General features: G+C 44.2%; 2 long non-coding RNA genes across 2 annotated transcripts in view; both read right to left on the bottom strand.

Moving 5' to 3' along the window:
- Positions 1-7,334, bottom strand: part of LOC150040101 (uncharacterized) — a 15,918-nt gene extending 8,584 nt beyond the window's left edge. The window contains exons 1-2 of the long non-coding RNA XR_016534076.1: positions 7,198-7,334; positions 4,022-4,239 (exon numbers count right to left, since the gene is read on the bottom strand). This is a non-coding gene — a long non-coding RNA (uncharacterized LOC150040101). The remainder of the gene's footprint in view (positions 1-4,021; positions 4,240-7,197) is intronic.
- A 14,061-nt stretch (positions 7,335-21,395) lies between these two features.
- The window catches only part of LOC150040102 (uncharacterized), a 23,379-nt gene continuing 22,274 nt past the window's right edge, over positions 21,396-22,500 (bottom strand). The window contains exon 3 of the long non-coding RNA XR_016534075.1: positions 21,396-21,655. This is a non-coding gene — a long non-coding RNA (uncharacterized LOC150040102). The remainder of the gene's footprint in view (positions 21,656-22,500) is intronic.

Here is a 22,500-nt window from a genome sequence, read left to right on the forward strand (position 1 = left end):
ATATACATTTGCTATATGAGTTGATTATACAGGCTGAATTCCCTGATGTTGGATTCATGTGGGATTAAAATAAAGGCTCTAGCACATTCTCTCCATGGCTATGGTTTTTCTCCACTAGGGATTCTAGGGAAGCAAGGGTGAGCAACCAGCCCAGGCTTCACTCTCTGCACCTGTAGGGCTTCTCTCCCACAGGATCTCTACAGGGATAAGAAGTGTGTGTCCTGAGATAAAAACCTGTGACATGATGTGTATTTTTTTTTGTGGGTCATGGGGCTTAAACTTGGCCTGGGCACAGTCCCTGAACTCTTCAGCTCAAGGCTCGCTCTACCCTTGAGCCAAGCCCCACTTTCCATTTTCTAGAGATTTATCAGAGATTAGAATCTCAGGTCCTTTTGTGCCCGGGTTGGCTTTAAACCTTAATTCTCAGACCTCAGACACCTGAGTAGCTACGATTACAGGTATGAGCCACCATGCCCCACTAGGATATGTATATATTTCTATGGAGTGGCCTAAAAGAGACATCAGTGTCCAATGTATGATTAGGAAGAAGGCTTCCATGGAACAGTTGATTGGAAGAATGGAACACAGGTGCACAAAGGCAGGACAGGTGCAGAGGCCAAGGTCTGCAAGATCAGGAGGCAGAAGGTGCAGGCTCCACACAAAAGCCAGCTGCCAAAGCCACTTCATTGATTATGAAGAAAGCCAACAAGAGTGAGAGACTGACATGTGGGTGACAGGTTTGGCCCAGGGTCAGGATTTTTCTCAGCCTGTGCACACCATGAGTAAGGTGAGAATGCTTCCCAAGCTCCAGCAAACAAAAGCCTCAGGCCTCATACAGTGAGAAAAAAGCATTCCTATTACACACATACCCAAAGTTCACTGGGTACTGACACAAAGCTTGGGAGAACTAGAAGTGGACTTCCAAGGTGAGAGAGGTACCACGGAGTTAAGGTCTGTGTCCCACAGGAACAGTGGGTCCCACAGAACCCTGGGGGCTGCCTGCTGATCCCCAGTATAGGGACCATAAACCGATATTGTATTTGAAGGATGGGCTGCACATTCTTCATATTCTCTAGTTACCTTGCCCCAATGTATTTTATGTAAATCTACTTCACCTAGGTACCAGATTCTAAATGGGAAGAAATAAGTAGGTCAGCAGTGCTTTTGTTATACAACCATCAGAACAGCCTTGGAAAGGTAGCACTCGATCATTGTCTAGAAGTTGGCTATTCACAATGATTTTTTTTTGTGAGGCAAGGGGCTTGAACTCTGAGCCTGGGCACTGTCCCTGAACTTATCAACTCAAGGCTACAGCCCTATCCCTTGAGCCACTTCCTCTTTACTAATGATTAATTGGAGATAAGAGTTTCATGTTCTTTAGTGCCTGGGCTAGCTTTGAACCTCAATCCTCAGATCTTGGTCTCCTGAGTAGCTAGGATTGAAGTCAGAGCCTTCCCTTTCCCTGAGGTTCTTTTACTTAAGGCTAGAACTCTACGACTTGAGCAACAATACTACATCTGGCCTTTTCTGGTATGTAGTACAGAGGAATTGATCCCAGGGTTTTGTGCATGGTAGAAAAACACTCTATCAGTAAGTCATATTCCCAGGATTCGGTAGACTATATGAGACACTCTTTAGGATTCCTGTTTTTGGGATGAGTAATATTTCAAACCCAGTATATACCCTACTCCAAATAGATTACAGAGATTTAGTTTGTCTCTGGCCTAATTTGCCTTTAAGATCAAGCCCCTGGGTTTAAAAAAGACTTGTGCTATATACAAATATGTTTTTCTTGAGTTATAACAATCAAGCGTTTTGTGATAAAACGGTAGTGAAGATGATGACAGAATTAGGCTTTCAAAATTAACTGCTAAGGGATTAAATTACCTCCTTGTTATTTCTTGGAACAGAACTCTATTCACTTTCCACCTCACTACCAACATTGCAGGTACCCTTCTAATTTCAAAAACCCTTTCTGGGGCCAGGAGTTTGGCCTAGTGGCAGAGTGCTTGCCTAGCATGCAAGAAGACCCGGGGTTCAATTCCTTGGTACCACATACATAGAAAAAAGCTGGAAGTGGTGCTGAGGCTCAAGTGGTAGAGCTCTAACCATGAGAAAGTCCAAGGACAGTGCTCAGGCCCTGAGCTCAAGCCTAGGACTGGCCCAAAATAAAAAACAAAAAACTGTGGCCGGGAGATTGGCCTAGTGGTTAAAGTGCTTGCCTAGCATGCATAAAGACTCGGGTTCAATTTCTCAGTACCACATACATAGAAAAAAAACAGCCAGAAGTGGTGCTGAGGCTCAAGTGGCAGAGCTCTAGCCTTGAGAAAGTCCAAGGACAGTGCTCAGGCCCTGAGCTCAAGCCCAGGACTAGCAAAAAAAAAAAAAAAAAAAAAAAAAAAAAAAAAAAAAAAAAAACCTTTCTATCTATCTGAAGAGTTTTAGTAGCAGCATTTTTTTTCTAAGTAAAATATAGTTTTTCTTATGCCCTTATAAATGTCTTGCTTTAACTGGATCAAAGGTAAAAGTTACATTAAATTAAATGCATGAGATTATTAAATATTTCCACACTCCCTACAATAAAGAGAAAAATTTATGTGTGGAAGGATCAGAAAAGAGATTACTAAAAGGCCGGGAGTTTGGCCTAGTGGTAGAGTGCTTGCCTAGCATGCACAAAGGCCCGCGTTCGATTCCTCGGTACCTCATACATAGAAAAAAGCCAGAGTAGTGCTGAGGCTCAAGTGGTGGTAGAGCTCTAGGCTGGAGAAAGTCCAAGGACAATGCTCAGGCCCTGAGCTCAAGCCCAGGACTGGCAAAAAAATGAGATTACTAAAAGTATATCATAAGCCAAGTGCCAGTGGCTCGCACCTATAAGCTTAGCTGCCTAGAAAGCTGAGATCTGAGGATCATGATTTGATCCTAAGCCAGGAAACGTCTTGAGACCCTCATCTCCAGTTAAGCACCAAAAAGCCAGAAGTGGAGCTGTGGCTCAAGTTGTTGATTGCTACCCTTGAGCAAAAAGGCTCAAGAGATGGCGCCCAGGCTACCAGCCCAAGGACCAGTTGCAGGGGGGTGGGAGGCGGCAGTGTATCATATGTCTTCTTTATCTTCATTTTGCTCATTTTTCATAATGCCTTTTTGACAGGAAGCATGCTAAAAATGGAAGCAATGGTAGAATCACAAATTCTGTAAATGTACAGTAAACTTAAAAGAGAACAAGGAATTTTATAACTAATGAGTATTTCTGCTGAGCCTTAGTTGTCTTGTTATAAGGAAAAGGGATGATTTTCTAGTAGATATAAAAATAAGGTAGGCCGGGAGTTTGGCCTAGTGGTTAAAGTGCTTGCCTAGCATGCACGAAGACCCGGGTTTGATTCCTTGATACCACATACATAGAAAAAAAAAGCCAGAAGTGGTGCTGAGGCTCAAGTGGTAGAGTTCTAGCCTTGAGAAAGCCCAAGGATAGTGCTCAAGCCCAGGACTGGCAAAAAAAAAAAAAGATTAAAAAAAAAGGTATAAAAATTACTTGAAACCATATACTGTTAAGGTAACAGAATGAATGGATCAGAAATGTCCTATGTAGATAATGTAGGAATACTTTTTTTTTTTGCCATTCCCAGGCTTAAGCATCACTTTCAGCTTTTTCTATGTATGTGGTACCGAGGAATCAAACTTAAGGCTTCGTGCATGCTAGGCAAACACTGTACCATTAGGCCAAACTCCCAGCCCTGTGAATTGTTTTTTAAATGTTACAAGAATATGTTTTTATTTTTCCTTAAGAGGAAGATGTGGAAGGGCATAAGAGGCCTGTTGATGTTTATGTTAAAAAAGAAAAAAAAAGAAAAGAGAAGTGGAATATAATTTTAAGTTCTAGAAATTAGTAATGCTCAAAGCCACTCACAGTGATAGTGTTGAGTGCTCATCTCAGCGTGGCTCTTTGGTAGCTCCTGGAATGGATAGCTTGGCAGTGGGTATGCCATCTGAAGGATAAAGGCTCAAAATCACCACAAATTTTCCTAACCTTTGGTCAAATACTGTTGTTTTCCATCTTTTCAGCAGACCCGCTCAGTTTTCTACTGATGTCTGAAGAGTCAAGGAAGGTTTCAAAGGCTTGTGGAAATTCTCCAGCTGCCTCACCCTCAAGTAGCACCAGCTGATAATGTGGAGGCTTTTCCTGACATGGTTTCATTTCCAGAGTTTAAGAGCTCATGGACAGCACCCAGGCCCTGAGGTCAAGCCCTGTGATCAACAAAAGAAAGTATGATTTTTTTAACTAGGGAGATAAAGCTAGTAAAAATAAGCCTTTATAAAACCAATAAAAACATTCCAGTCAGTATTAAACTATCAGTGTTAACATAAAAGACAATGGAAACAAGGTATTTTACCATTTTCAGACTACTGGCAAATGGCGTTATTAGTAAACCAAAAATAATCATCTACAAATTTCTTCCCCTTTGTAGTTGAAATACAATATTCTGCCTTTAAAAGGTACTTAATAAGGTCAGGAGTTTAGCCTAGTGATACAGTGCCTGAGCATACACGAAGACCCAGGTTTGATTTCTTGGTACCACATACATAGAAAAAGCTAGAAGTTGTGTTGTTGCCCAAGTGGAGAACTCTAGCCTTGAGAAAGCCCATGGTCAGTGGTCAGGCCCTGAGCCTAAGCCACAGGACTGGCACAAAAATAGTTACTTAATATTCAAGATTTCGTTGTCAAAATAGGACTCATTTTAATCTTGTGTCTTTTCCCTCCCCCATTTTTTTCTTTTTCTTTTTTGTCAATCCTTGGGCCTGACTTCAGTGCCTTAGAACTGTCATTGGACACTTATTGCTTAAGGCTAGTGCTCTGCCACTTGAGCCACAGCGCCACTTTCAGCTTTTTCTGACTATATGATACTGAGAAATCACACCCATGGCTTTGTGCATGTGAGATAAGCATACTACCACTAGGCCATCCTCCTGACCTCCCTTTTTTCTTACTTAGAATGGAGGCAAAATTCTTCATTTAATGTGTCTCCTCCTTAGAAAGGAAGAAGAATTCTTCATTAAATGTCTGTGGTAAAATTGCAATTTGATGGAATAAAGAATTTTTTTTGAAATAAGGAAAAATTGCAACTCTCCTCTTCTTGAGAAGAGCAGTTTTCATGGCCCAGTGCCTATGAACATTCACACATGCAACTTTCTAACTCCTAAAGAAAGCTTTATTGCTTCTTTTTGTTGTGTGTGTGTGTGTGTGTGTGTGTGTGTGTGTGTGTGTGTGTGTGTCAGCCATGGGGCTTGAACTCTGGGACCAGGCACTGTCCCTGAGCTCTTTAGCTCAAAGCTAGAGCTCTACAACTTGAGCTGCAGCACCCCTTCTGTTTTCTGATGGTTAACTGGAGATAAGAGACTTTCTGTCTGGGCTGGCTTAGAACCAGGATCTTCAGATCTCAGTCTCCGGAGTAGCTAGGATTACAGGTGTGAGCCACTAATGCTCGGTTCTATTGCCTTATGTTTTAGGCTAGCATTGAGACACTAAATCACAGTTATTATTCAGGTAGTAAAAGAACTATCAAAGAAATGAGTGCTTAAAATTCAAGGAGAAGTATAGAAAACAGTAAGCGATGCTTGGCTCCGCCTTGAACTTAAGAGCTCAAGAATAGTGCCCAGGCTGAGTTCCAGCCCCATGACCTCCCCCCACCACCAGAAAAAAATAACCTCAAGGAGAAAATCTAATAAGGTTGACCAAAAGCTCATGGAAGAGAATAAAAGGCAAAGACAAAAAATATCTTTGCCAGTCCTGTTGCTTGAATTCAGGGCCTAAACTCTGGCATTGAGCATTCCACCACCAGAGCCACAGCACAGCACCATTGCTGGCTTTTTCTGTGGCACTAAAGAATCAAACCCACAGCTTCATGCATACTATGCAAGCACTCAACCAGTAGAAGGCACTCCCTCCCCTCTATTGTTAGTTGAACTGTGTAAATTCCATAGGTATCCCAAAGGAGGGCCTACTGGGTTTTGTTGTTGTTGTTTTGTGGGACTTGAATTTAGGGCCTGTGTGCTGTCCCCGAGCTCTTCAGTTCAAGTCTAGCACTCTACCACTTGAGCCACAGTGCCACTTTCAGTTTTCTGCTGGTTAATTGAAGATAAGAGTCTCATTGACTTTAGTGCCATGCTGGCTTTGAACTACAATCATCAGATCTCAGTCTCCTGAGTGAGAAGCATTATAGGTGTGAGCCACTGGCTCACAGCTTGGCATACTGTTTTTCAGTGCCCATCTAAACCATATTTTAGGCTGGGTGCTGGTGTCTCACTCCTGTAATCCTAGCTACTAAAGAGGCTGAGATCTGAAGATCAAGGTTTGAAACAAGCCCAGGCAAAAAAAAAAAGTTCACCAGATTCCTTTTACTTATTTATTTATTTGGCCAGTCTTGGGTCTTGAACCCAGGGCCTGGGCACTGTCCTTGAACAAGTTTTGCTCAAGACTAGCACTCTACCACTTGAGCCACAGCACCACTTCTAGCTTTTTTGTGTGTAAGAGGTACCTAGGAATCGAACCCATGGCTTCAAGCATGCTATCTGAGCACTCTACCACTAGGCTACGCTCCCAGCCTAGTTCTTGAGACTCTTATTTCCAAGTAATCAGTGGAAAATCTGGAAGTGATGTTATACTTCAAATGGAAGAACATTCGTCTTGAACAAAAAGGATCTCAGGGACAGCACTCAAGACCAGAGTTTGAGCCCTATAAATGGCAAAAAGAAAAAAAATTTAAAAAGTCCCCTGTAATCCTAATATTAGGGAGACCAGGCCAGTGTGATGTACAAGTTCAAGACCAGCTTGGACTCCAATCTAGGATAAAATGACCTTATCTCAATAAGTAAATACATTTAAAAAAATCAAAACAGGGCTGAGAGTTTGGCCTAGTGGTTAAAGTGCTTGCCTAGCATGCATGAAGACCTGGGTTCGATTCCTCGGTACCACATACATAGAAAAAAGCTGGAAGAGGTGCTGATGCTCAAGTGGCGGAGCTCTAGCCTTGAGAAAGTCCAAGGACAGTGCTCAGGCCCTGAGCTCAAGCCCAGGACTGGCAAAAAAAAAAAATCAAAACAATTCCCAAGTAAGGTTTTATTGGAGTCTATGACTCATGGATTTTGCAAGTTGAAAACCTCATTGCTTCTGTATTTAACATGCATAACAATGATAGAAAAACATACCAAATCCTTCATCTCCACATCTCATGAAGGAATTATTTTACCATTAGGATTTCAGATTTACCAGAGACAGCTTATATTTGAGTGTGTAGGTCAGTCATGCTTCACCAAGGTGACCATATATTCCTCAGGTGATGTTGGGGACCGACTGTGGGGTCAGTGAACGTGACTGTGGGGTCAGTGACCTTGGACCCGCACAATTGTGTACACAAGGAAGTAGCTCTTATCATGATTTTGGGCTGTGTCAATCACTTCTCATTTAACCTTTTTGGGACTTGATTGCTTCTCATTTAACCTATTTGGGACTTGATACTGTTTGTAGGAATGTAGCCCCTGGCAGTTCTCTAGTTTAAAGAAGTGTATTTAAGGTCAGAACTTGAAATAAACTGGGCTAAAGTCTTGGGCTACAGTCTTCTTAAGCTGTGGCTACTGATTTGGGCTGTAGCCCTCCTGAACCCCATCTGTTTGTCTCTGTTTTATTTTTTCCTAGTCCCTGCCCCCTATTTCAGGAATCCCAATTTGCTGCCGGCTGGCTCCGGCAAGGTGACTCTGACTTAGAAGGCCCTGCAATGCTGAGATCTGACTGAGAACCTCTCAGGTAAGCGAAGGAGACCTAGGCCTGGTGTTGCATCCCACCCAATTCCATAACCTATAATCAAGCACACCATGCCCTACGTGGGAACATTCCTAAGGACCTCAAGGTAAATGACAGTGCCCTTCAGGACTTCGTAGATGGAAGTAGCCAGTGGTCAGGTGGGGACCTGGGGGTGCAAGTTCCTTGCTGAACCCGGAGTTCTGAGCTCTACCACTGGGTTCTAGCTTTGAGTAGAAACTTGTTTTGTCTAAAGTAATGCAGTTTTGGGGGCCAGGAGTATGGCCTCGTGGTAGAGTGCTTTCCTAGCATGCACAGAGACCTGAAGTCGATTACTTGATACCACAGACATAGAAAAGCAGAAATGGTGCTGTGGCTCAAGTGTTAGAGCGCTAGCCGTGGGGGGAAAAAAAAACCAAGGATAGTGCTCAGGCCCTGAGTTCTAGTCCCAGCACTGGCAAAGAAAAAAAAAAGTAAGGCAGTTTTGGTTGTAGGAATTTGTCAATTTGCTCATTTTCACAAAACATAATTGATGAAAGCAAGTCTTGATTTTACAAAGATAAGGTGTCCTTTGTTATTGGTAAAGAGAATAAATGCAGTGAATGTAACTCCACATCATAAAAGGAATCTAGTTGTTATTAGTGGGGGCTATGGTAAAGTATTTTCTAATTTTTTCCATTCCTGGGTCCTAAACTCTGGGCCTGGCTACCATCTCTGAGCCTCTTTTTGGTCCAAGCGACTGCTCTACCAGGGGAGCCACTGCAAAGCACTTGAGCTGCTACTTAGCTTTTTCCGATTAGTTTGTTGGAGATGAGAGTTTCACAGAAATTACTACCCAGGCTGGCTTCCAATTGTCATCCTCAGCTCTCAGCCTCGAAGATTATAGGTGTGAGCCACCAGCACATGACTATTAATAGAATTGTAAAGTTATATTCCCAGAGATAGTCATGATGGTTTTGTGCTTGCTGTTTTGAAGGTCTGAGCTCACAGTGGAGATACTCGGAAGTCATGAGTCTATGGAGGAAACTTAATATATTGGTATCTGTCACATGATAATCTGTTGTTATTACTCAAGTTCTACCTTTGTATTTGATCTGTATTGTTGAAATTAATGATAAAATTTTAACATCTGTAAATTTCAAATTTGTTCCCATACACAGACACAAATGTTCTGAGGATGTTCAATTTGTATTGTCCCTTGGTGATGCACTTGTGTATTGTAATAATTTCAGATCTGCAAATCTGAGGTGATCACCAATAGTTCTTTCTATTGAGATATGGAGAAATTATTTGCCCTTCATATGACCACCTTCCTAGCACTTTAACATGAGCATCAATATGAGCCAGGCGAGGTGGCTCATGCCTCTAATCCTAGCTATTCGGCATGCTAAGATGTGAGGATTTTGGTTCAAAGCCAGCCCAGGCACTAAAGAACGAGACTCTTCTCTCCAATTAATCACTACAAAGCAGGAAGTAGGGTTGTGGCTCAGGGGATAGGGCAGTAGTCTTCAGCAGAAATAGTTAAGGCTAGCGCCCGGGCCCAGAGTTCAAGCTCCATGACCCATAAAAAAAAAGAAAAGAAACTGTTGGGAGCCAGAGTGGAATCAAACTGTACCTTGACTTGCATCAGACGATGGCTATATTGTCTTATTGCTTTCTGGCCCTATTCTACGTAAATGACCTGAGAATTACCATATAAATGTAACACCTGGAGGTTCCCTGGGAGAGGAGGAGGGAAGAAGGGGGAGGGGAAAATAAACGCGGCAGTCTAGTCAGTCTTTGCCTGGACTGCGGACATCCCGGACCCGGTGTGTCTGTCTCTCTTCTTTTTCTTCCTAGTCCTTGTCCCCTATTTCAGGAACCCCAATCTGCGAACCCTGGTTTGCTGCCGGTTGGCCCCGGCATCTGGCGCCCGAACAGGGACCCTGAAAATCTGGGACGAAGGTGAAGGACCCCTCCCTGTGGTGAGTAACACATCGTAGGACTATTAAGAGAGTATAGTCAGGAGTAAAAATTATGGGTCAAGCTAATAGCCATGGGTTATTTCTACCGATCTTAACAGGCCTATTTGAAGCCCACGGAACGTGGGTGGAAGAGGGGGTGCTTCAGAGCTTCCTACAGTTTCTCAAGGAGGCATGCCCGAGGTCTATAGAGGAGGAATTCCAAAAAGCCTGGCAGCGGATAGGAAAAAGAATTCAAGATTATTATGATGTATATGGCCCCGAAAAGACCCCAGTAGAGGCTACTACTGTATGGAATTTAGTAAGTAAATACATAGATCCTCTACATGAAGATGCTGAACTTAATCTTGAATTAAGGGAACTTTATGAGTTAAAGGACCCTTCTGAAGAACCTGAGGCTGAGCCATATGCCGCAGCCCAAGAGAGTCTAAGTGAGATTTTGAAAAGGGAACAACAACCAGTAGATATTGAGTATCAGAATTCAGGTTTGAATATCAAGGAGGAAAGTTATGATGAGTCAATGGAGGGCCGAATGGCTACGATGGAGAAAAAGTTAGAAGAAATCCTACATTTTCTATCGAAAATGGGGACAGAGCAGAGAGCCCCCCCAAAAGTAGGAAAGAAATATGACCCTCAGGCCACTATGGTGTCTGATTCTAAACCTTACCCCTCACACCCACCGCCTCCGGCTGCAGCCTTACGGCCTCAATCCCTTTCTCAACCTTTAGGCAAGCCTAAAGGCCCTAGCAACAAGTCCCTTTTAACAGGCACTACAACCAGGCACAGTGAATCACAATTAAACCTGACTCAGGCTGCTAGAGAGAGGGAAGGTATTTCAGGGCCTCGATGCTTCCCTAGTTTAGTTGATCATGATGAACAAGTATACCATCAACCTGTTCCTGTTAAACTATTACAGGATTTAAAAAATGCCTGCTCCCAATATGGGCCAACTGCCCCTTTTACTCAAGTAATATTGGAGGCCGCGTGTGCTGGTATTGTATGCCCAAATGACTGGAAGCGGCTTGCCAGAGCATGCCTTAGTGCGGGAGAGTACTTATTATGGGAGACAGAGTTCACTGCACAGTGTCGGGCTAAAATTGAAACAAATAGGTCTAAGAACCTGCCTTACACTGTTGATCAGTTGTTAGGAGAGGGAACCTATAAAAACACCAAAGATCAATTGGGTTATGCAAAGGAGGCCTATTTACAAATAAATGCTGCGGCGAGAGAGGCTTGGAAAAAGTTACGCAATTCCAATCGTACAAAAAATCTAGTAGAAGTTAAACAGGGACCAAATGAGCCTTATTTAGAATTTTTGTCTCGATTAATAGAGACTGCAGACCGCCTAGTACAAGATGAGAATGCAAGGGAGATTATAGTTAGACACATAGCCTATAAAAATGCCAACGCCGCCTGTCAGGCAGCTATCAGACCCCATAGGAATAAGGGAGGAATCACGGACTTTATTTCACTGTGTGCTGATATTGGACCCTCCCATGTACAAGGCCTTACTTTAGCCACCGCTCCTCAAGGAAAGACTGTTAGTGAGTCTCTAAAATATAGAGGTCAGCGGCATTCTCGGGATGCTAGACCCCCAGGGCGTTGCTTCTCTTGTGGACAAATAGGACATTGGATGACGCAATGCCCACGCCAGGCCAGGCAAAAAAAAGAAAAATCACCTGGCACATGTCCACGCTGTGGTAAAGGGAAGCACTGGGCTAAAGATTGCAGGTCAAGAACAGATCGCAATGGCCGCCCGCTTTCGGGAAACTGAAGGAGGGGCCAGCCCCTGGCCCCGCAAAACCATGAGGCAGTCCCTCCCTCTTCTCGGCCACAAGTGCATCTTCTAACAACCCCCCAAGATCAGTCTCCGGCCTCCTCCGTGCCACCCCAGGAAGTGCAGGATTGGACCTCTGTTCCTCCACCTGCTCAGTATTGACCCCAGAGATGGGGACACAAGCTCTCCCCACGGGGGTCTTCGGCCCCCTTCCCCCGGGAGTGGCTGGATTGCTGTTAGGGCAAAGTAGCTCAGCCCTTAAAGGGATACAGATTACACCTGGCAAAATTGACCAGGATTTTACTGGAGAAATCAAAGTTATGGCCTCTGCCCCGAAACACGTGGTATCGATCCCAGCCGGTCAAAAATTAGCACAATTAATACTTGTGCCTTTACCTCCCGGGGAGACTGCTAATTCCCCATGTGGACAGAGAGGATTTAGATCTTCTGATATCTATTGGGTACAAAGCATAAAACAAGAGAGGCCTGAGATGACTATATTTATACAAGAAAAGCCCTTTAAAGGAATATTAGACACTGGAGCAGATGTGTCTGTGATATCTAAAAAACATTGGCCAGCCCAATGGCCCCTGACAACCTCTATGACTTCCCTACAGGGGGTTGGGCAAGCAACTGACCCACAGCAGAGCAGTGCGATCCTTGTTTGGAGAGATGAGGAAGGGCACTCTGGTCATTTTCAGCCATTTGTCTTGGATCATCTGCCAATTAATTTATGGGGTCGTGATATCATGGAAAAAATGGGAGTGTATATGTTTAGTCCTAGTGCTGCGGTCACTAAGCAGTTACTTGATCAAGGCCTCCTCCCCTTTAGGGGATTAGGCCGAGCAGCACAGGGGGAGCTAGAGCCACTCCAACCCCAGTCTCACCCTACGAGACAAGGATTGGGGTATCCCTTGACGGGAGCTGTCGTTTGCCCTCCCCCTCATGCTGATCCCATAAATTGGCTCTCTGAACAACCGGTATGGATTAAACAGTGGCCTCTTTCACTAAAAAAGATCATTGCAGTACAGCAGCTGGTACAGGAACAGCTGGACTTGGGGCATGTGGCCCCTTCTAACTCTCCATGGAATTCTCCAATTTTTGTTATAAAGAAAAAGTCAGGTAAATGGAGGCTGTTACAGGATTTGAGAAAAATAAATGCCACAATGGAACTGATGGGGGCCCTACAGCCTGGCTTGCCTTCACCCATGGCAATCCCAAAGGATACTTATAAGATTATTATAGATTTGAAGGATTGTTTCTATACTATACCCCTGGCACCTCAAGACTGTAAGCGCTTTGCCTTCAGTGTCCCCTCTGTTAATTTTAAAAAACCCATGAAGCGATATCACTGGCTTGTGCTCCCACAGGGCATGGCAAATAGCCCAACTTTATGTCAAAGTTTTGTAGCTAGAGCCATTTCTTCCACTCGTGAAAAATTTTCTTCTGTTTATATTGTTCATTATATGGATGACATCTTGTTGGCTTGTTCTGACCCTATCGTCGTACGACAAGCCTTTGGACAACTAAAGCAAGATCTGAGCCTCTTTGGCCTTATAATAGCAGCTAAAAAGGTTCAGGAACACCCCCCTTTTACATATCTAGGCCATATATTAGGCCCACACTATTTTAAAAGCCAAAAAATACAATTAAAAACTTCCCACTTAAGAACTCTTCATGATTTTCAGCAATTCTTAGGAGATATAAATTGGCTTCGGCCTTATCTAAAGCTCTCCACAGGAGAGTTAAAACCCCTTTTTGATCTCTTAAAAGGAGATACCAACCCTACATCCTTGCGTGAATTAAATCCTGATGCCAGGAGGGCCATCCAAATTGTAGAAAAGGCAATTTCCCAGCAACAAGTGACCTATTGTGACTATTCTAAACCATGGGGAGTTTATATTTTAGCTACTTCTCACTCCCCAACTGCTGTATTGTGGCAGGATGGCCCACTTTTATGGCTTTATCTACCATCAACACCCGGCAAAGTACTGACCCCCTACTACAAATTGGTAGCTAATCTGATACACATGTGCCGAGTGGATTCCCGTAAATATTTAGGTCAGGAACCTCATTTTATCTGTGTCCCATATAATTTACAACAACAAGATTGGCTATTCGCCCATTGCGATTCTTGGGCCATTGCTTGGGCCAATTATACGAAAAAAATTTTACATCACTACCCGTCTAACAAACTTCTCCAATTTGCTACGTGTCATACGTTTCTATTTCCTTCCATAGTACAGGCCTCGCCTTTATCTTCTGCCGCTTTGGTATTTACAGATGGATCCTCAAATGGAACGGCTGCTCTGACCATTAATGGAAAAACTCAATCTTGGGTTACAGGTTTTTCCTCCGCCCAAGAAGTGGAATTAGAGACTGTTTTACAAGCACTCGTCCTGTTACAAGACGAGCCCTTTAACTTATACTCAGACAGTCAATATGTAATTCGTGCTCTTCAAGTCATAAAAACTGTTCCCTTTATTGGAACTACTAACTCCAATATTCAGACCCAATTTCGCCAAATACAAACTTTGCTTTGTTCTCACAACCACCCCTGTTTTTTTGGCTTTGTTCGAGCTCACACTAATCTTCCTGGCCCTTTAAGTGAGGGCAATGCAGTTACTGACTCCGCCACCAGAGTTTACTTAACTCAGGTTGAACTTGCTAAGCAGTCACATGCCATCCATCATCAAAACAGTCGAGCCTTGCGCCGACAGTTTAAATTATCTAGAGAAGCCACGCGGCAAATAGTTAAGACTTGCTCCAACTGTGTCCCTTTTTCACCAGCCCCCCATTTAGGCATAAATCCACGAGGACTGCTTTCTAATCACATTTGGCAGATGGATGTCACGCATGTTCCATCATTTGGCCGATTAAAATATGTTCATGTTACTGTAGATACTTATTCTAATTTTATCTTGGCCACCCCCCTTGCTGGGGAAGCCACTAAACATTGTATCTCTCACTGCATTCGATGCTTTGCTGAGATGGGGATTCCCTCGCAAATAAAAACAGATAATGGCCCTGGCTATGCAAGCCGAGCATTTCAATCCTTCTGCCATTCCTATAATATCACTCATATTACAGGCATTCCTTACAATCCTCAAGGTCAAGGCATCGTGGAGAGAGCTAATGGATTATTAAAACATCAAATTGCTAAAATACAGAAAGGAGAGTCATATCCCGCTACCCCTGTGAATATACTTAATCATGCTTTATTTGTTTTAAATTTTTTGAATTTGGATTCAAATAATTTATCTGCTGCTCAGCGATTCTGGGAAAAAAGAGCGCAGCGTGCTTTTGCCTTAGTAAAATGGAAGGATCCCCTAACTGGTGCTTGGCATGGACCCGATCCTGTTCTAACCTGGGGTCGAGGGCATGTATGTGTTTTTTCACAAGGAGAAAATGACGCCCGCTGGCTGCCTGAACGCTGCGTTCGGATCGTGGAGAGTGACAGTGGCCATCCAAGCAGTGACTCACTGGGCCTACACCCCCAACCCTCCAGTGGTGCATCCTGCGACGTGGGAAGGACCTGAGTTATTTGTGCATGTCAATCGGGACTGCTACTGATCCACTTGTTCCACACATTCATATGAGCTGTGTTTCTCCTCCTTTTACTATTATGTAGGGACCTTTTAACATATTTATTGACTCTACACAATTTAATATGTGACATTATTTTGTCTTTACCAGCCCTCTTCTTAATAACCTTTTTTGTAAAAGATGCCCAGGTGAAAAGCAAAGGCCTCCAGAGGTAAGTAGAAGTCGGCCGACCCCCTTGTATGTCAGCGTTTTATTTTATTTTATTTTATTTTATTTTTGTTTGTTTGTTTGAAAAGGTGCACTGTGGGCCTAAAACAGAGGCCTGGGTGGTCAAGGGACGCCTTGACCCCCCCTCCCCTTCTGAGTTTCTTGTCAATAACAAGGCATACCTGAGAGTCCCACCAGCAAGACATGTCTAAATCTAAAAATAACTGTTTGGTGAAAACATTCATTTGAGCTCATGTTTTTTGTGTTAAGTGTATCTGATTGAGTCCAATTTTCTTGTTATATGTCAATGTCTGATTATTTAAAAGTCTCCGTTTGTCTTGTTCGTGTTACATATTTTTCCTTGTCCAGTTTTGTCTTTAAAATTGGTACCATTTCTAAGTATGGATCCTTATGGTTTTTCTGTGCGTACTCAAGCACACATCCTTGTTATTTATTTGAACATTTCTGGGCCTGGTATGGCCCCTCCCAATCCGCTGCAGCTGAGGTGAGCAGAGGCCAGACAAAGCAGCTGCAGGCTTCATTCAGTTTCCTTTTTCCTACAACCTGCTGAAGTGACAGTCTAGAGACACTTGGTGACAGGACACAGACTTGTCTTAGTTCTCCTAGGTTTAAGACTCCCACCCAACTTTCATCTGCAAAAAGTAATATGTCTGATATCAGACACAAACTCTGGAAGAATAAATTTCAGCTAAGTTGCCTTGTTAGAAAGCTTTGTTTAAAACCAAAAACAACAACAACAACAACAAAAAACCTGGTTGTCACCTCCAAGAATAAGCTTTGCAAAAACAACAACAACAAAAACAACAAAAAACAACAACAACAAAAAAACCCTCATGGTACTAAAATTTCCGGAAAATGAACGGCCGATATTAATTTTGCGCGCTTTAAGATCTTTGAGTATGAATGTGTGTACGAATGGGTGTGAGTGAACATGTTCAAGGTTAAATTGTCAGCATGCTGTATAAAACAATGGTTGAGCTCATTTGAAACACAAAAGCAATTGGGTAAATCTAAGTCTAAACTTCAAGAAAATTAGTAGGTTTGAATGTTTCCTATGTCTCAAAGGATTATTGCATTGTCTTAAAGAAAAACTGGTAAATATTTTTCTAGATCCTGAAATCTGCATTTTATTGCAAGGCATACAACTGTTTACATTGTAAACATTGTATCCTGTTTAGCACAGAGATGTTAGGGAATTTGGGATTTATTACTTTAAGTTAAAGTTTGGAAACATGTATTAGAGATTTAAATGTGAAATTGTTCATTAAGGTCAGAAATTTTGCCTGTCTGTCTTTTCTTGCAAATCTGATGGTAAAATGTGGATAATGTGATTAGTATTTTAAAGGAATGTTTAAAGGTTTATCTCCATGCTATTGGGTGTATTTAAAAAAAAAAAAAAAAGAGAGGAAACTAAGTCCAGACCTAGACTTTTGGTGCACTGATGTCTATAGTTCTTGCATTAGGGAAAAACTGTTATTTGAGTTTAAATTGTTGTTGGAGTTTAAGACAGTAATCTAAACTGCAAAAAAAAAAAAAGCCCTTTTCTAAAAGGCAAGAGGAGTGACTTGAGCCCTAGGGGGCCTGAAGGCAGAAGGAGTTCTTTGTGCCCTTAAAGGTTTTTCAATTGCAAATAAAGGCTAAGGTGTTGATTGTTTAAGCCAGTATCAGCAAAAGTTTTAAGAACATTGGAAATGGGTTTCTAAACAATATTTGAAAGTGAAATTGTCTTAAATGTTTAAAGAAAGAGAAAAAAGGAAAATCAGGACTACCAAAGTAATTGCTTAATTGCTATTTCAGCTTACTCTTGTAAGTTACTTTATAGCAATCTCCAGAAGGCCCATGGAGAAGGACAGCAGATCCTCATTCAGATGTAAGTTTGGCCCTCACCAAGTTCCAGGTAAGATCATGCTTAGAGACTATTTCTGTATTGACCACCTTGTTGCTTCTAATTGGAGTAAAGTGGCCTTTTGTAGACTCATTGATCTGAAAGCCACAGTTTTGAGCCTGCCCGGGCAAAGCAAAGTCCCTGTGAGACTGTGGTGTCTAATCTGCCAGCAGGATGCTGGGACAGAGTTGCTTTGGAGCTCGAAGTGGCAGAGTGCTAGCTCTGAGCTGAAAAGCTGGGGGGAAGCACTCAAGCACCAAGCTCGGGACTCACAGTGGCAGGGCGCTAGCCTTGAGCTGGAGAGCTGAGAGACAGCGCCCAGACCCTGAGTTCAAATCCAGCAACCAACAAAGTGAAATGCCAATGGGATGTTTATCCCTGTGTGGAGAGACACTACCGGGACAGGAAAGCCTCTGCTTGGATGGCAGAGTTGGTGTCAGATCTTAGAGTCACTTGTGCTTGGCCATTCAAATTAATCAGAGCCGGGAGGTCATAGAATAGTTTGTAAGCATGCCTTACTAATGCCCGTGCCTTTCATAACTGGGCAGGAACTTGTCAATCTTCTGTGATAGTGGGTAGTTTAAAGTCCTAATTGAGCGAATTTTTTTATTTTTGACACCAGCCACAAATTCAGGAAAAGTTTGTGGATCTGAAGCTTGTGTCTCTATTAATCTGTTTAGATCTGACAACTGAAGCATTGTTAAGGTTGCAGAAATTTAGTTCCCCAGACAATCAAGAAAAAGCCTTTGCAAATGGGTGCTAGGTAGGCTGCGCTGTTGTGGCCAAGGATGGTTTGTGCAGTTGTTGAATGTCAAGTATGATTTCTAGTTTGGAGTAGATTGTTGTTCCTGGTGTCTAATCCTTGCAACCCCTTGATAAAACAGGCTAGGCTTCTTAAGGTCCCTGGTCAAGCGTGGAGACGGCGCCCCTGAGTCAGCTTGAAGAAGTCACGGAAGTTGAATCTCCGCCCATCAAATCCCTGTTGGACCAAGGGACCAAAGTCATTTTTGGAAAATGTGACAGGATAAATTAGGGGTATAGAAAAGAGTAAAAATTGCACTTGTGTTTCTTTTAAAATAAAAAACGGGGGACATGTTGGGAGCCAGAGTGGAATCAAACTGTACCTTGACTTGCATCAGACGATGGCTATATTGTCTTATTGCTTTCTGGCCCTATTCTATGTAAATGACCTGAGAATTACCATATGAATGTAACACCTGGAGGTTCCCTGGGAGAAGAGGAGGGAAGAAGGGGGAGGGGAAAATAAACGCGGCAGTCTAGTCAGTCTTTGCCTGGACTGCGGACATCCCGGACCCGGTGTGTCTGTCTCTCTTCTTTTTCTTCCTAGTCCTTGTCCCCTATTTCAGGAACCCCAATCTGCGAACCCTGGTCTGCTGCCGGTTGGCCCCGGCAAGAAACAAAGTAAGGAAGAAATTCAGAAACATAATTGCCACATTTTCAGGATATTGTCAAATCTTCTGTCTGGTCTGGTTGTGTTTCTGAATTATTTAGCTATTTTTTTTTTAGGCTTAATAGCCACAATGAATCATTGCAACTTTGCAAACGCAAAGTTTTGTTATCCTGAGGTTTTTGAGCTTTCAAGCATTAACTAGTTTGAAAGATGCCCACTTTGCAGCCTGGCTGCCTCTTTTTTTTTATAATTTTTTATTGTAATTAATAAAAGGGTTACATGATATTTGCCAGATAGTAGGTGCATTAATTCACATACATTGATACCCTTTCACATGTCTTGGTACCCATCACCCTCCCTCACACCACCTGGCTGCCTCTTGAGCCCCCATTTTCAACACCATTCCTACCCACTGAGGTGCTCTGGGCTGTTGCCATAGACACAGGTAAAATAATCTGAGTACTAACTTATGGCAAGATACCAATTGTCACAGTGAAAAGAAATTAGACAGCCAAGTGCCAGTGGCTTAAGAATGTAATCCTAGCAAGCCATGAGTCAAAGATGTGCAAATTAAGCTTTAAAACCAGCCTTGGCAGGAAATCGGTGAGACTCACCTCCAGTAATTTGGCCCCAAAATGCAGAAGTAGAGCTGTGGCTCCAGTGGCAGAATACCAAATAGAAGCTCAGAGACAGCTCTGGCCCAGAATTCAAGCCTCAGAACTGTCACACAAAAAGGGGCTAGGAGTGTGACCTAGTTGTACATTGCTTTCCTAGCATTCATAAAGCTCAGCGTTCAATTCCTTTGTACCACATACAAAGAAGCAGCCGGCAGTCACACTGTGGTTCTAGTGGTAGAGCGCTAGCCTTGAACAACCAAAAAAAGCTGTGTGGCAGTGACCAGGCTTTGAGTTTAAGCCACAGGATTGGCCAAAATAAATTAACTAATACACGAGTGAAAAGAAATGTGAAGGATCTGGTGAAACAACAACAAGAACAACAAAACTGCAGGACTTGTGTGTTGTGTAGCAATCAGACCACCTAGGAAAACACCGAGAGAAGCCCTGGCCCTGCCAGCACACCTGGCCATGTGTCTCCAGAACCACAGCTGTGTCCATGGAAAACAGGAGCCTTTAGAAAGCATGAACGACCATGCAGTATATTCAGGAGAAGGTTCCAGCGGAGCAGCTCCTGGGAACAGCTGACAAGCATGACAAGGTGGCCTGGGCGCCAAGGGAAGTGGGGGGGAGCGATGCAGAGAGGGAGGGTGGGCAGAGGCAGTCATAATAGCCGATGTGAGTGTGCAAGTGAAGTGCAGGTGGAATGTGGACGGAGTCGGGCAGAGCCACTCGGTCTGTGTGCTCGTCAGTCACCCTGACGACGTGGTCTCAGCCTGGGCTCCACGCCGTGGGTCGGGGAGAGGAGGTGCGCGGGGCCGGCGCGCCCTCTGGCGGCTGCCGTGTGCACTGCGCGGTCCCGGCGGCCATTTCTATTCCAGCCCGGGGCAGCTGGGGGCTGGAGATCCTGAACCTGCCGCCGTCCTGATCCGAGGTGTGGTTCAGAGAGCCGAACCAGGGTTCCCGGGACCCCCAGGGACCTCCGCCCGACGGGTGCGCAGCTGCACCGCAGCCGCTCGGACCCGGACTCCAGCGGGCGCTCCGGACCCGGGACGTCGGCGTTCTGAGCATGCGCAGGGCAGAACTGGGCCGGCGGCGCTGTGAGCATGCGCAGGGCAGACCCGGGACGTCCGCTCTGAGCATGCGCATGGCAGACCCCGGCCGTCGGCGCTCTGAGCATGCGCAGGGGGCGGGCACTCAGGGCCGTTCTCCCCGCGGAGGAGCTGCCGGGGTGGAGCTGGGTGGCCCGGCTCCGTGGCGGGTGGGTGCCGGCCCTCGGTCTGCAGCTGGGAAAGCTGCTCCTCTACCCTCGCCGGGGTTCTCTGCTGCGGGTAAAGATGGCTCCACACCCAAGCCTGCGGTCCTCCTCCCAGCCCGGAGCCCCGCCCGCGCCTCCTGGGCCGCGGCCGGGAGCCCCAGGCCGTCTCCGGCGCCCGTCCTCGGCCGGGAGCCCGGGCCCAGCGCGCCCAGCCCGTCTGCGTAGCCCGGGGTGACCCAGGGGCCGCGTCCAGCCCGGCCCCGCGCTCCCCCGCGGTCGTGTTTCCACTCACTGCGCAGTCAGCTCGGCCGACACGACGTGGAGTGATTAGTAAACTTTTTATTTCATTTTTTAATCTAGGCTGCCAGAAGCACTGTTTCTATTTATAAAAAATGCTTTTGAATGTATACCCTTGATCACAGATTTTGAAGAAATCATGTAAGATGATAAAGAATTTGAATGGTACAGTAGATATAAAATACAGTTGCAAGAAAATTTGTTTTGACATCAATTTTTTTTGAAATTAAATGATTTTGTACACAAAGCTCTAATACTAAATAATCACAGGATACTTAGGGGGCAGTCAATGTGTACATTTTCAAAAAGTTAGATATTGTGGTTTTATACGAAAGTATAGTATAATCCCTATGTTTTCAGGCTTTAAAATAAACTGTTAGTGTTTTATAAGAAATTATAGTATGGTCCAAATGTTTTCAGGCCTTGGAATAAATGTTGAGTGCTTTGGAGACAGTACCACAGGAGTTGGCCCAGGTATGGAAGGGTGGGGGAGGGGCAGAAACTGGAAAAGTCATGTTGGAGATGGCACCACAGCCTTATCAGTGTGCTCATGCAGGTGGCCCTTGAGAGGGAGGAAGGACTTGAGCTAGACACAGAGAAGGCACTTGAGGGCCTCTTCTATTGATCTCCTTCACCAAGACAAAGTTGACCCCTACCCCCAAACACACCCTGCATTTCTTTGGAGAATCCAAGAACAGATACACTGTAGTGCCTTCCAACACAATAAAGACAGCATCATTCCTTGACTAGGGTTCTGTGATGGAAGAGGAAGGTGACCTCTGCGTTGGTAGAGGCCAAGAGTTTATTCTTAAGGAAGAAAAGTTGGCACATACGGCCCCAGAGATTTCATGATGATCCTTCTTGCTGAGGTTGTCTGGGAGGTTTGAGGATCCTGTGAACACAGGACATGGACAGGTGTCTGTCCCTTAGTTACATGTTTCTAAAACATACTTTTTTGTTGTTGGTGGTCTTGGAGCTTGAACTCTGGGCCTGGCCACTGTCCCCAAGCTCTTCAGCTCCAGGCTTCCACCCTACCCCTGGGTCTGGGTGTTGTCCCTGAGCTCTTCAGCTCAAAGCTGCTGCTCTACCCCTTGAGCCACAGCACCACTTCTGGTTTTCTAGAGGTTAATGGGAGATAAGAGTCTCATGACATTTAGTGCCCTGGCTGGCTTTGAACCACGATCCTTAGATCTCAGCTTCGTGCATAGCTAAGAATTACAGGCATGAAGCACTGCACCTGGTTACAATTTTGGGTTTTTTTTTGTCAAGTTCCAAGTATTTTGTTTAATGTTTTTTGGTCTCTGTGCATTTTCAAACATGAGTTACAAGGATATTAGTAATTTGCTCCTATAACTTACTGTTTTGGCAATCAGAGACAATGTGAGAGGGACTTCTCTTATTTCCTCACCTTTCAGCTCCTCTCTTGTCCATCTCTATTCTTAAAAGGGAGATTTTATTAAAATTGTATACCAATAGAGTAATCTGCAATCTTATGAGATCATTTTGAGGTCTGCCATCTCCAGGATATGGCTATTTAAGTTTTAGCCTACTGAATGTCAGTTCTCTGGTAGTTGAAGTGGCTTTTCATACCTCAATGTCCTCTCTTTCCCTTTATTTTCTCTATTCCCTTTGGCCAGTGAAGGTCCGGGGTAGGCTGAGGTGGAGGGAAACCGGTCAGGGACAGTGCCCAGGCCAAGTTCAAACCCCAGGACCCACAAAAACAAAACAATAAAACAA

The sequence above is a fragment of the Megascapheus bottae genome, unplaced genomic scaffold (assembly GCF_031878675.1).
Source record: "Megascapheus bottae isolate mThoBot1 unplaced genomic scaffold, mThoBot2.hap1 HAP1_SCAFFOLD_48, whole genome shotgun sequence".
NCBI lineage: Eukaryota > Metazoa > Chordata > Mammalia > Rodentia > Geomyidae > Megascapheus > Megascapheus bottae.